Below are 13,007 nucleotides of genomic sequence, written 5' to 3'. Positions count from 1 at the left end.
TCGTTCACCCCTCTGTCTCGCCCTCCCCTCTCTCATCCTCCACGCTCTCACACTCCGCTCTCTCGCACTCCGCACTCTCAATCTCCCCTCTCTCTTTCACCCTCCCCTCTCGCTCACCCTCCCCTCTCTCTTTCACCCTCCCCTCTCGCTCACCCTCCCCTCTCTCTTTCACCCTCCCCTCTCTCTCACCCTCCCCTCTCTCTTTCACCCTCCCCTCTCGCTCACCCTCCCCTCTCTCTTTCACCCTCCCCTCTCTCTCACCCTCCCCTCTCTCTCTCGCCCTCCCCTCTCTCTCGCCTTCCCCTCTCTCTCGCCCTCCAATCTCTCTCCCTCCCCTGTCACTCTCCCTCCACTCTCATTCTACCTCCCCTCTCTCTCCCTGCCCTCTTTCGCCCTCCCCTCTCTATTCACTCCCATCTCTCTCGCCCGCCCCTCTCTCGCCCTCCCTTCTCACTCTCCATCCCCCTCTCTTCCCCTCCCCCTCTCTCTCCCTCCCTCTCTCTCACCCTCCCATCTCTCGCCCTCCCCTCTCCCACCCTCCCCTCTCTCTCACCCTCCCCTCGCTCTGGCCCTCCCCTCTAACTCTCCCTCCCCTCTCACTCTCCCTCCCCTCTCACTCTCCCTCCTCTCTCTCTCCCTCCCGTCTCCCTCCCTCCCTTCTCTCATTCTCCCCTCTCACTATCCCTCCCGTGTCACTCGTCCTCCCCCCTCACTCACCCTCCCTCTCTCTCACTCTCCCCTCTCTTTCAACTGCCTCTCTCGCTCACCTCTCTCTCTCTCGCCCTCCCCTTTCTCGCCCTCCCCTCTCTCACCCTCCCCTCGCTCTGGCCCTCCCCTCTCACTCTCCCTTCCCTCTCACTCTACCTCCTCTCTCTCTCCCTCCCGTCTCCCTCCCTCCCTTCTCTCACTCTCCCCTCTCACTATCCCTCCCGTGTCACTCGCCCTCCCCTCTCATTCTCCCTCCCCTCTCACTCTCCCTCCCATCGCTCTTGCCCTCCCCTCTCTCTCGCCCTCCCCTCTCTCACCCTCCCCTCACTCTTCCTCCCCTCTCTCTCCCTCCCGTCTCCATCCCTCCCCTCTCTCCCTCCCCTCTCACTCTCCCTACCCTCTCTCTTACCCTCTCACTCTCCCTCCCCTCTCTCGCCCTCCCCTCTCTCTCGCCCTCCCCTCTCACTCTTCCTCCCCTCTCACTCTCCTTCCCCTCACACTCTCCCTCCCCTCTCTCTCGCGCTTCCCACTCTCTCTCCCTCCCCCAACTCTCGCCCTCCCCTCTTTTCGCCCTCCACTCTCACTCTTCCTCCCCTCTCACTCTCCTTCCCCTCTCACTCTCCGTCCCCTCTCTCTCGCGCTCCCCACTGTCTCTCCCTCCCCTCTTTCACCCTCCCCTCTCACTCCCTCCCCTCGCTCTGGCCCTCCCCTCCCCCACTCACTCTCCCTCCTCTCTCTCACCCTCCCTCCTCACTCTCCTTCCCGTCTCACTCTCCCTCCCCTCGCCCTTGCCCTCCCATCTCAATCTCCCTCCCTTCTCTCTCCCTTCCCTCTCACTCTCCATCCCTCTCTCTCACCCTCTCATTTCTCACCCTTCCCTAACTCCTCCTCCCCTCTCTCTCCCTCCCTACCGTCTCCATCCCTCCCCTCTCTCCCTCCCCTCTCTCTCCCTCCCCTCTCTCTCTCCCTCCCCTCTCTCTCTCCCTCCCCTCTCACTCTCCTTCCCCTCTCACTCTCCCTCTCCTCTCTCTCCTTCGCCTCTCTCTCTCCCTCCCCTCGCTCTGGCCCTCCCCTCTCACTGTCCTTCCCCTCTCAAGCTCCCTCCCCTCTCTCCCTCCCCTCTCTCTCCCTCCCCTCTCTCTTTCCCTCCATCTCTCACTCTCCTTCCCCTCTCACTCTCCCTCCCCTCTCTCTCCTTCGCCTCTCTCTCTCCCTCCCCTCGCTCTGGCCCTTCCCTCTCACTGTCCTTCCCCTCTCAATCTCCCTCTCCTCACACTCTCTCTCCCCTCGCTCTTGCCCTCCCATCTCACCCTCCCTCCCCTCTGTCTCCCTTCCCTCTCACTCTCCATCCCTCTCTCTCACCCTCTCATTGATCACCCTCCCCTCTCTCTCCCTCCCCTCTCTCTCCCTCCCTACCGTCTCCATTCCTCCCCTCTCTCCCTCCCCTCTCTCTCCCTCCCCTCTCTCTCTCCCTCCATCTCTCTCGCCCTCCCCTCTCTCTTTCCCTCCATCTCTCACTCTCCTTCCCCTCTCACTCTCCCTCTCCTCTCTCTCCTTCGCCCCTCTCTCTCTCCCTCCCCTCGCTCTGGCCCTCCCCTCTCACTGTCCTTCCCCTCTCACTCTCCCTCCCTCTCTCTCACCCTCTCATCTCTCACCCTCCCCTCACTCTTCCTCCCCTCTCTCTCACTCCTGTCTCCATCCCTACCCTCTCTCCCTCCCCTCTCACTTTCCCTCCCCTCTGTCTCCCACCCGTCTCCCTCCCACCCATCTCTCACTCTCCCGCTCATTATCCCTCCCCTCTCTCGCCCTCCCTTCTCACTCTCCTTCCCCTCTCACTCTCCCTCCCCTCTCTTGCCCTCCCCTCTCACTCTCTCTCCCCTCGCTCTTGCCCTCCCATCTCACCCTCCCTCCCCTCTCTCTCCCTTCCCTCTCACTCTCCCTCCATCTCTCTCACCCTCTCATTGATCACCCTCCCCTCACTCCTCCTCCCCTCTCTCTCCCGCCCGTCTCCATCCCTCCCCTCTCTCCCTCCCCTCTCACTCTCCCTCCCCTCTCACTCTCCCTCCCCTCTTACTCTGCCTCCCCCTCACTCTCCCTCTCCTCTCACTCTCTCCTCCCTCTCTTTCTCCCTCCGCTCTGTCGACCTCCCCTCTCTCTCTCCCTCCCCTCTCTCTCTCCTTGCATCTCTCTCGCCCTCCCCTCTCACTCTCCCTCCCCTCTCACTCTTCTTCCCCTCTCACTCTCCCTCTCCTCTCTCTCCTTCCCCTCTCTCTCCCTCCCCTCTCACTCTCCCTCCCCTCTCACTCTCCCTCCCCTCTTACTCTGCCTCCCCCTCACTCTCCCTCTCCTCTCACTCTCTCATCCCTCTCTTTCTCCCTCCGCTTTGTCGACCTCCCCTCTCTCTCTCCTTCCCCTCTCTCTCTCCTTGCATCTCTCTCGCCCTCCCCTCTCACTCTCCCTCCCCTCTCACTCTTCTTCCCCTCTCACTCTCCCTCCCCTCTCTCTCCCTCCCCTCTCTCACTCCCTCCCCTCTCTCTCCCTCCCCTCTCACTCTCCTTCCCCTCTCACTCTCCCTCTCCTCTCTCTCCTTCGCCTCTCTCTCTCCCTCCCTACCGTCTCCATCCCTCCCCTCTCTCCCTCCCCTCTCTCTCCCTCCCCTCTCTCTCTCCCTCCATCTCTCTCTCCCTCCCCTCTCTCTCTCCCTCCCCTCTCACTCTCCTTCCCCTCTCACTCTCCCTCTCCTCTCTCTCCTTCGCCTCTCTCTCTCCCTCCCCTCGCTCTGGCCCTCCCCTCTCACTGTCCTTCCCCTCTCAAGCTCCCTCCCCTCTCTCCCTCCCCTCTCTCTCCCTCCCCTCTCTCTTTCCCTCCATCTCTCACTCTCCTTCCCCTCTCACTCTCCCTCCCCTCTCTCCCCTTCGCCTCTCTCTCTCCCTCCCCTCGCTCTGGCCCTTCCCTCTCACTGTCCTTCCCCTCTCAATCTCCCTCCCCTCACACTCTCTCTCCCCTCGCTCTTGCCCTCCCATCTCACCCTCCCTCCCCTCTGTCTCCCTTCCCTCTCACTCTCCATCCCTCTCTCTCACCCTCTCATTGATCACCCTCCCCTCTCTCTCCCTCCCCTCTCTCTCCCTCCCTACCGTCTCCATTCCTCCCCTCTCTCCCTCCCCTCTCTCTCCCTCCCCTCTCTCTCTCCCTCCATCTCTCTCGCCCTCCCCTCTCTCTTTCCCTCCATCTCTCACTCTCCTTCCCCTCTCACTCTCCCTCTCCTCTCTCTCCTTCGCCTCTCTCTCTCCCTCCCCTCGCTCTGGCCCTCCCCTCTCACTGTCCTTCCCCTCTCAAGCTCCCTCCCCTCTCTCCCTCCCCTCTCTCTCCCTCCCCTCTCTCTTTCCCTCCATCTCTCACTCTCCTTCCCCTCTCACTCTCCCTCCCCTCTCTCCCCTTCGCCTCTCTCTCTCCCTCCCCTCGCTCTGGCCCTTCCCTCTCACTGTCCTTCCCCTCTCAATCTCCCTCCCCTCACACTCTCTCTCCCCTCGCTCTTGCCCTCCCATCTCACCCTCCCTCCCCTCTGTCTCCCTTCCCTCTCACTCTCCATCCCTCTCTCTCACCCTCTCATTGATCACCCTCCCCTCTCTCTCCCTCCCCTCTCTCTCCCTCCCTACCGTCTCCATTCCTCCCCTCTCTCCCTCCCCTCTCTCTCCCTCCCCTCTCTCTCTCCCTCCATCTCTCTCGCCCTCCCCTCTCTCTTTCCCTCCATCTCTCACTCTCCTTCCCCTCTCAATCTCCCTCTCCTCTCTCTCCTTCGCCTCTCTCTCTCCCTCCCCTCGCTCTGGCCCTCCCCTCTCACTGTCCTTCCCCTCTCAAGCTCCCTCCCCTCTCTCCCTCCCCTCTCTCTCCCTCCCCTCTCTCTTTCCCTCCATCTCTCACTCTCCTTCCCCTCTCACTCTCCCTCCCCTCTCTCTCCTTCGCCTCTCTCTCTCCCTCCCCTCGCTCTGGCCCTTCCCTCTCACTGTCCTTCCCCTCTCAATCTCCCTCCCCTCACACTCTCTCTCCCCTCGCTCTTGCCCTCCCATCTCACCCTCCCTCCCCTCTGTCTCCCTTCCCTCTCACTCTCCATCCCTCTCTCTCACCCTCTCATTGATCACCCTCCCCTCTCTCTCCCTCCCCTCTCTCTCCCTCCCTACCGTCTCCATTCCTCCCCTCTCTCCCTCCCCTCTCTCTCCCTCCCCTCTCTCTCTCCCTCCATCTCTCTCGCCCTCCCCTCTCTCTTTCCCTCCATCTCTCACTCTCCTTCCCCTCTCACTCTCCCTCTCCTCTCTCTCCTTCGCCTCTCTCTCTCCCTCCCCTCGCTCTGGCCCTCCCCTCTCACTGTCCTTCCCCTCTCACTCTCCCTCCCTCTCTCTCACCCTCTCATCTCTCACCCTCCCCTCACTCTTCCTCCCCTCTCTCTCACTCCTGTCTCCATCCCTACCCTCTCTCCCTCCCCTCTCACTTTCCCTCCCCTCTGTCTCCCACCCGTCTCCCTCCCACCCATCTCTCACTCTCCCGCTCATTATCCCTCCCCTCTCTCACCCTCCCTTCTCACTCTCCTTCCCCTCTCACTCTCCCTCCCCTCTCTTGCCCTCCCCTCTCACTCTCTCTCTCCTCGCTCTTGCCCTCCCATCTCACCCTCCCTCCCCTCTCTCTCCCTTCCCTCTCACTCTCCCTCCATCTCTCTCACCCTCTCATTGATCACCCTCCCCTCACTCCTCCTCCCCTCTCTCTCCCGCCCGTCTCCATCCCTCCCCTCTCTCCCTCCCCTCTCACTCTCCCTCCCCTCTTACTCTGCCTCCCCTCTCACTCTCCCTCTCCTCTCTCTCCTTCCCGTCTCTCTCCCTCCCCTCTCCCTCCCCTCTCACTCTCCCTCCCCTCTTACTCTGCCTCCCCCTCACTCTCCCTCTCCTGTCACTCTCTCATCCCTCTCTTTCTCCCTCCGCTCTGTCGACCTCCCCTCTCTCTCTCCTTGCATCTCTCTCGCCCTCCCCTCTCACTCTCCCTCCCCTCTCACTCTTCTTCCCCTCTCACTCTCCCTCTCCTCTCTCTCCTTCCCCTCTCTCTCCCTCCCCTCTCTCTCCCTCCCCTCTCTCTCTCCTTGCATCTCTCTCGCCCTCCCCTCTCACTCTCCCTCCCCTCTCACTCTCCCTCCCCTCTCACTCTTCTTCCCCTCTCACTCTCCCTCCCCTCTCACTCTTCTTCCCCTCTCACTCTCCCTCCCCTCTCTCTCCCTCCCCTCTCACTCTTCTTCCCCTCTCACTCTCCCTCCCCTCTCACTCTTCTTCCCCTCTCACTCTCCCTCCCCTCTCACTCTTCTTCCCCTCTCACTCTCCCTCTCCTCTCTCTCCCTCCCGTCTCTCTCCCTCCCCTCTCTCTCCCTCCCCTCTCTCGCCCTCCCCACTCTCACCATCTGCTCTACCACCCTCCCCTCTCTGGCCCTCACCTCTCTCCATCCCCTCTCACTCTCCCTCCAATCTCTCTCACCCTCCCCTCCATTCTCTCGCTCTCCCCTCTCACTCACCCTCCCCTCTCTCACCCTCCTCTCACTCTCCCCCCTCTCCTTCCCGTCTCCATCCCACCCCCTCTCTCCCCTCTCACTCTCGCTCTCCACTCTCTACCTCCCTCCTCCCTCCCTCCTGTCTCTCACCCTCTCCTCTCACTCTCCCTCCCTCTCTCCCTCCCCTCTCACTCTCCCTCCACTCTCTCTCCCTCCCCTCTCACTCTCCCTCCCCCTCACTCACCCTCCCCCTCACTGTCCTTCCCCTTTCTCTCGCCCTCTCCTCACCTCTCTCGCCCTCCCCCGACCTCCCCCCTCGCTCTCCCCCTCTCTCTCTATCGCCTCTCCCTCACGCTCCCCTCTCACTCTCCCTCCCCTCTTACTCACCCTCCCCTCTCATTCTCCCTCCCCTCTCACTCTCCCTCCCCTCTCACTCTCCCTCCCCTCTCTCTCCCTCCCCCTCACTGTCCTTCCCCTCTCTCTCGCCCTCCCCTCCCCCCTCTCGCCCTCCCCCTCTCTCACCCTCCCCTCATTCTCCCTCCCCTCTCACTCTCCTTCCCCTCTCACTCTCCCTCCCCTCTCTCTCCCTCCCCCTCACTGTCCTTCCCCTCTCTCTCGCCCTCCCCTCCCCCCTCTCGCCCTCCCCCTCTCTCGCCCTCCCCTCTCACTCTCTCTCCCCTCTCACACTCCCTTCCCTCTTACTCACACTCCCCTCTCTTTCTCCATCCCCTCTCACTCTCCCTACCCTGTCACTCTCCCTCCACTCTCTCCCACTCCCCTCTCTCTCCATCCCCTCTCTCGCCCTCCCCTCTTAATCTCTCTCCCCTCTTACTCTCCCTCCCCCTCACCCTCCCTCTCCTCTCACTCTCTCTCCCCTCTCTTTCTCGCTCTTCTCTCACTCTCCCTCCCCTCTCTCACCCTCCCGTCTCCCTCTCCCTCCCCTCTCACTCTTCCTTCCCTTACTCTCCCTTCCCTCTTACTCTCCCTCCCCTCTCACTCTCCCTCCCCTCTCTCTCACCCTCCGCTCTCTTTCTCCCTCCCCCTCTCTCGCCCTCCCCCCTCTCACCCTCACCCCTGCCCTCCCCTCTATCTCGCCGTCCCCTCTCTCTTTCGCCTCCCCTCACTCTCGCCTTCCCCTCCACTCTCTCTCCCTCCTTTCTCTCTCCCTCTCCTCTCTCCTGCCCTCCCCTCTCACTCTCTCTCCCCTCTCACTCTTCCTCCCCTCTCACCCACTCCCCTCTCTCTCCCTCCCCTCTTTCGCCCTCCACTCTCACTCTCCATCCCCTCTCACTCTCCCTCCCCTTAATCTCCCTCCCCTCTCACTCTCCCTCCCCTCTCCCTGTCCTTCCCCTCTCTCTCCATCCCCTCTCTCGCCCTCCCCTCTTACTCTCCCTCCCATCTTACTCTCCCTCCCCCTCTCTCTCCCGCCCCCTCTCTCACCCTCCACTCCCTCGGCCTCCCCTCTCTCTCTCCCACCCTCTCTCTCTCCCCCATCCTCTCCCTCCCCTGTCTCTCTCCCCAGCCCTCTCTCTGCCCATCTCACTCTCTCCCCCCGTCTTCTCCCTTCTCTCTACCCCCTCTCTCTATGCCCCTCCCTCTATGCCCCTTTCTCTACCCCACTCTCTCCTCACCCTCTCTCTAACCCCCTCTCTCTACCCTCTTCTCTCTACCCCCACTCCTCTCTCACGCCCTCCTGTCCCCTCCACTCTCCCCCTCCTCTCTCCTTCCTCCTCTCTTTCTTCCTCTCTGTCCCCCCTCTCTCTCCCCTCCTCTTTCTTCCCTCCTCTCTCTCCCACTCTCACTCCCCTCTCGCTCATTTCCCTCTCCCTTTATCTGCTCTCTCTTCCCTCTCTCTCTCCGCGCTCTCTCCCCTTTCTCTCTCCCCTCTCTCTCCTTCCCCTCTTTCTCTCCCCCACTTTCTCTCTCCGCACTCTCTCTACCCACTCTCTCTGGCCACTCTCTCTCCCCTGCTCTCTCTCCCCTCTCTCCCCCTCTCTTCCACCCTTTTCCCCTCTCTCTCACCCTCACTCTCTCGCCCCTCTCTCTCGCCCCTCTTTATTATCTCTTCCCCTGTCTCTCTCTCTCTCTCTCTCCCCCTCTCACCCTATTTCTCTCTTGCTCTCTCTCTCCCTGTTCCATCACTCTTTCTCCAACTTCTCTTACTCTCGATCCCCTGAATTCCGTTTCTCTCTCTCTCCCCACCTCCCATCGTTTCTCTTTGACTGAATCTCTCTCCCACCCTTCCTCTAGATCTGACATAGTCCGATCTCCCAGGTCATTCCCTCTTACTCTGACCCAGAGACTGGGGGTGGTGTTGAGGCTGCGTGTGGGGGTTGGGGGTGAGACGATAGAGAGATGCGGGATGTAGGAGTTCGGGGAAAATGGGGGTAGAGACGGAATTGCAGGAGGGAGACAGAGACGGCAGGAGAGAGAGAGAGTGAGGGTGAGGGGGAGAGAGAAGAATGGAGGCAGGTGGAGAAATTCATGTTGGGGGTGTGAGAGAGAGGGGAGAGTGAGGCAGAAAGAATAGTGGAGGCAGGTGGAGAAACCGGGGTTGGGGGGGATGTCTGAGAGGGGACCAGGGAGAGTGAAAGGGAGAGGTGGTGAGAAAGAGAGAGTGTGCAGAAAGAGAGGGAGAGAATTGAGGAGGAAAAGTGGGGGTGAGGAAATGGGGAGGCCAGGCTGCAGTGTGGGGGGGGACAGAGGGAGTTAAACCCAGCTCCTGAGCTCAGGGCGCGGTGCCCTCCCCTTCACTGAGGACCAGGACTTGGGGCTGAGTCTGTCTCTCTCCAGCTCAGCTTCTCCAACACAAAGACACACAACAACATCGGTCACTCTGCTGCTCGGCACGATTTAATCAACATTGTTATTGGTTACAAATGGAAGTGATGGATACAGTCAGTGGGATGGTGCCTTTTCTCACTGGCCCCTGAGTTGTGAGAAACATTGAAATGTTTCCCTGTAACCCCCCTGGGGGATAAGGATGGACAAACCAGCGCTCCCCTCAGTCTGTTACCATAGCGACAGGCTGCTCCATCGCTGAAACACTGAACTGAAATGAGAAAATCCCGGATTGATTGATTAATGAGGGAATTTGATGGATGGATGGATTTGGGTGAAGGGATATTTCAGCACATTCTTCAGCTGCTGCCTGAACTTAGTCTGGGTCACGGCATAAATCGCGGTGTTTGTGCAGCAACTGAGGAGCTGCAGCATGAAGCCCAATTCCTGCACAAAGTAATGGAGATACACAGACCGATACCCAATCCACCACATCCGTCTCCATATAGAAAACAGCATTAACGTTGACCATAACAGGATGAAATTGGCCGAGATCACAAACAGTAAAATGATGGATTTTTTTCGGTTTCTCATTTCAGTGTCAGACTGAGCGTCCCCATTGGTGTGAGCGCGGAGTCTCCTGCGGGCTCTGCTGGTCACTAAAATGTGTCTGACGGTGAGAACATTGAGCAGCAGAATCAGGAGAAATGGGACACCCGGGGTTAGAATGTGGTGGAGGAACTCGATTGTGACCCAGACAATGGAGGATTGAACAGCCTCTGTTACATAACAAAACCAGGGGGCGTTCATCAGCCAATACCGAGCCTTGAGCATAAAATACCAGGAAATGTTCTTTAAACAGCTCAGCACAGTCACTGCTCCCAGAACCACAGCCGCCGTTTTCTCTCTGCAATATTTACTTTTCAGCTTCTGGCAACAAATGGCCACAAACCGATCAAAGGTGAAAGTAACGGTGAACCAGACAGAGCAGTCAGTGGCTGCATAAAGCAGGACGGCGTGGATATTACACACGGGGACGGAGTCCCTCAGGAAATAAAACTGTTCCTCATAAACAATGGGAATGTGTCTCAGGATCAGGTCAAGGATAATGACCAGGAGATCCGCCGCTGCCATGGCCCCCAGGTAACGTCTGACACATGGAGACAATCCACAATCTTTATAAAGCAGGACGTAGATGGTCACTACGTTAACTGTGAGGAAGGAAAACAAACCCATTATCCATCAGCCTGGAGGCAAAGGGACCCGTTTGATTGGGGACCCAGTGAGATTTTCAAATGTGTCCCTGTATTCAGGGATTTATTAAAATAATTGGAGCTGGAATAACAAATGGGAAGGTCGGAATTACTTACAAAAATGTGACATCTACCACAAGAAACCCTCCCTCCCCAAACACACAGAGACACATCCATAAGGACAGATGGTTTCTAGAATATTCCCACATACTCGATCACTCGAGAGCAGACACAGGTCACTCCTTCCCAGTTCCTAATACGGAGGGTGGGAACGTTGCTGTCCTGGAGGATTCTCTCCCAGTTTCCTGAAGACAAACGGAGTTTGGGAATTCCTGTATTTTGGTCTAAATTGTGGTCGATCCTGTGTCGGGGAGAAATGTAAACGCAGGGAAAATGTATTCACCCCTTTAACTGCCTGAGGGGCCTTCGGAACAGTGTCTCCTTCTCCCTGGAACGGGATCTCTTCCCTCGGGATCTTATCGTTTGTTCAATTCACTGACGTCCGGCCGTTCGCAAACAATGTCAGGGACAGAACGTTCCAGGGAATGTCAGTTATAGAATGTCAGGGACAGAACGTTCCGGGGAATGTCAGTTATAGAATGTCAGGGACAGAACGTTCCGGGGGATGTCAGTTATAGAATGTCAGGGACAGAACGTTCCGGGGAATGTCAGTTATAGAATGTCAGGGACAGAACGTTCCGGGAAATGTTAGTTATAGAATGTCAGGGACAGAACGTTCCGGGGAATGTCAGTTATAGAACGTCGGGACAGAACGTTCCGGGGAATGTCAGTTATAGAATGTCAGGGACAGAACGTTCCGGGGAATGGCAGTTATAGAATGTCAGGGACAGAACGTTCCGGGGAATGTCAGTTATAGAATGTCGGGGGCAGAACGTTCCGGGAAATGTCAGTTATAGAATGTCAGGGACAGAACGTTCCGGGGGATGTCAGTTATAGAATGTCAGGGACAGAACCTTCCGGGGAATGTCAGTTATAGAATGTCAGGGACAGAACGTTCCGGGAAATGTTAGTTATAGAATGTCAGGGACAGAACGTTCCGGGGAATGTCAGTTATAGAACGTCGGGACAGAACGTTCCGGGGAATGTCAGTTATAGAATGTCAGGGACAGAACGTTCCGGGGAATGGCAGTTATAGAATGTCAGGGACAGAACGTTCCGGGAAATGTCAGTTATAGAATGTTGGGGACAGAACGTTCCGGGTAACCCCTTGACCTGTCCATGACCTTTCCCCCCTACCCACCCCACCAACATGAGGTACTGTTCCTGGACACACTGTAACATTAATGAGGTGAGAGAAGGAGAGTCCAATCACAGGAATGGGAACTAAAGGCATTCCCAGATCAGCTGAAATGGTTAGATATACCACATTCTCAATCCACCTCCCAGAACCAGCCCAGACACCATACACCCAGAGGAGATATCTGTTCACCGTGGTTCACTGTACAGACCAGGCCAGTGTCCTGCTCAGTACAACCCAGCAATCTGTCCAGATTCATCCATTACACTGGTCAATACAATCCAGCAATCTGTCCAGAGTGGAACACTGCACACAGATCATGTCAGGGCACTTATCTTCAAACGCAGGCTCGACATCTGTCCAGTTTGGGAAGCTGTGATAGAGAGAGAAAAGCTGCAGATGCTGCAGTCCAAAGAAGACAGTCAGGAAGGTGGGAGAACACAGCAATCCTGCCAGCATCAGGAGGTGTAACCATTCTGTAAGGATCCTGAAGGAGGGCTACACCTGAAACATCAAATTCTATACCTCCTGATGCTGCCTGGATTGCGGTGTTCCTCCAGCGAGTATTCAGCATGGGAAGCAATGCAGACCACAGCAGTGCATTGATCTATAAACCCGGACTAGATATCTGTCCAGGACGGGGAGCTGTGGAGACCACAGCAGTGCATTGATCTATAAACACGGACTAGATATCTGTCCAGGACGGGGAGCTGTGCAGACCACAGCAGAGCATTGATCTATAAAACCGGACTAGATATCTGTCCAGGACGGGGAGCTGTGTAGACCACAGCAGTGCATTGATCTATAAACCCGGACTAGATATCTGTCCAGGACAGGGAGCTGTGTAGACCACAGCAGTGCATTGATCTATAAACCCGGACTAGATATCTGTCCAGGGCGGGGAGCTGTGCAGACCATAGCAGTGCATTGATCTATAAACCCGGACTAGATATCTGCCCAGGACGGGAAGCAACGCAGACCACAGCAGTGCATTGATCTATAAACCCGGACTAGATATCTGTCCAGGACGGGGAGCTGTGGAGACCACAGCAGTGCATTGATCTATAAACCCGGACTAGATATCTGTCCAGGACGGGGAGCTGTGCAGACCACAGCAGTGCATTGATCTATAAACCCGGACTAGATATCTGTCCAGGACGGGGAGCTGTGCAGACCACAGCAGTGCATTGATCTATAAACCCGGACTAGATATCTGTCCAGGACGGGGAGCTGTGCAGACCACAGCAGTGCATTGATCTATAAACCCGGACTAGATATCTGTCCAGGACGGGGAGCTGTGCAGACCACAGCAGTGCATTGATATATAAACACGGACTCGATATCTGTCCAGGACAGGGAGCTGTGGAGACCACAGCAGTGCATTGATCCATAAACCCAGACTAGATATCTGTCCAGGACGGGGAGCTGTGCAGAACAGAACAGGACACTAATGTCTAAACCTAAAACAAATATCCATCCAGCA

At 57.8% G+C, this 13,007-nt stretch overlaps 1 long non-coding RNA gene across 1 annotated transcript in view; it reads left to right on the top strand.

The window, feature by feature from the left end:
• LOC140456838 (uncharacterized) overlaps nt 1-10,177 on the top strand; it is a 60,077-nt gene extending 49,900 nt beyond the window's left edge. The window contains exon 3 of the long non-coding RNA XR_011953175.1: nt 9,941-10,177. This is a non-coding gene — a long non-coding RNA (uncharacterized lncRNA). The remainder of the gene's footprint in view (nt 1-9,940) is intronic.
• The last annotated feature ends 2,830 nt before the right edge of the window (nt 10,178-13,007 follow it).

Source organism: Chiloscyllium punctatum, chromosome 31 (assembly GCF_047496795.1).
Source record: "Chiloscyllium punctatum isolate Juve2018m chromosome 31, sChiPun1.3, whole genome shotgun sequence".
NCBI lineage: Eukaryota > Metazoa > Chordata > Chondrichthyes > Orectolobiformes > Hemiscylliidae > Chiloscyllium > Chiloscyllium punctatum.
The sequence above is the reverse complement of the archived record's forward strand: the minus strand, read 5'-3'. Positions and strand labels throughout refer to the sequence as shown.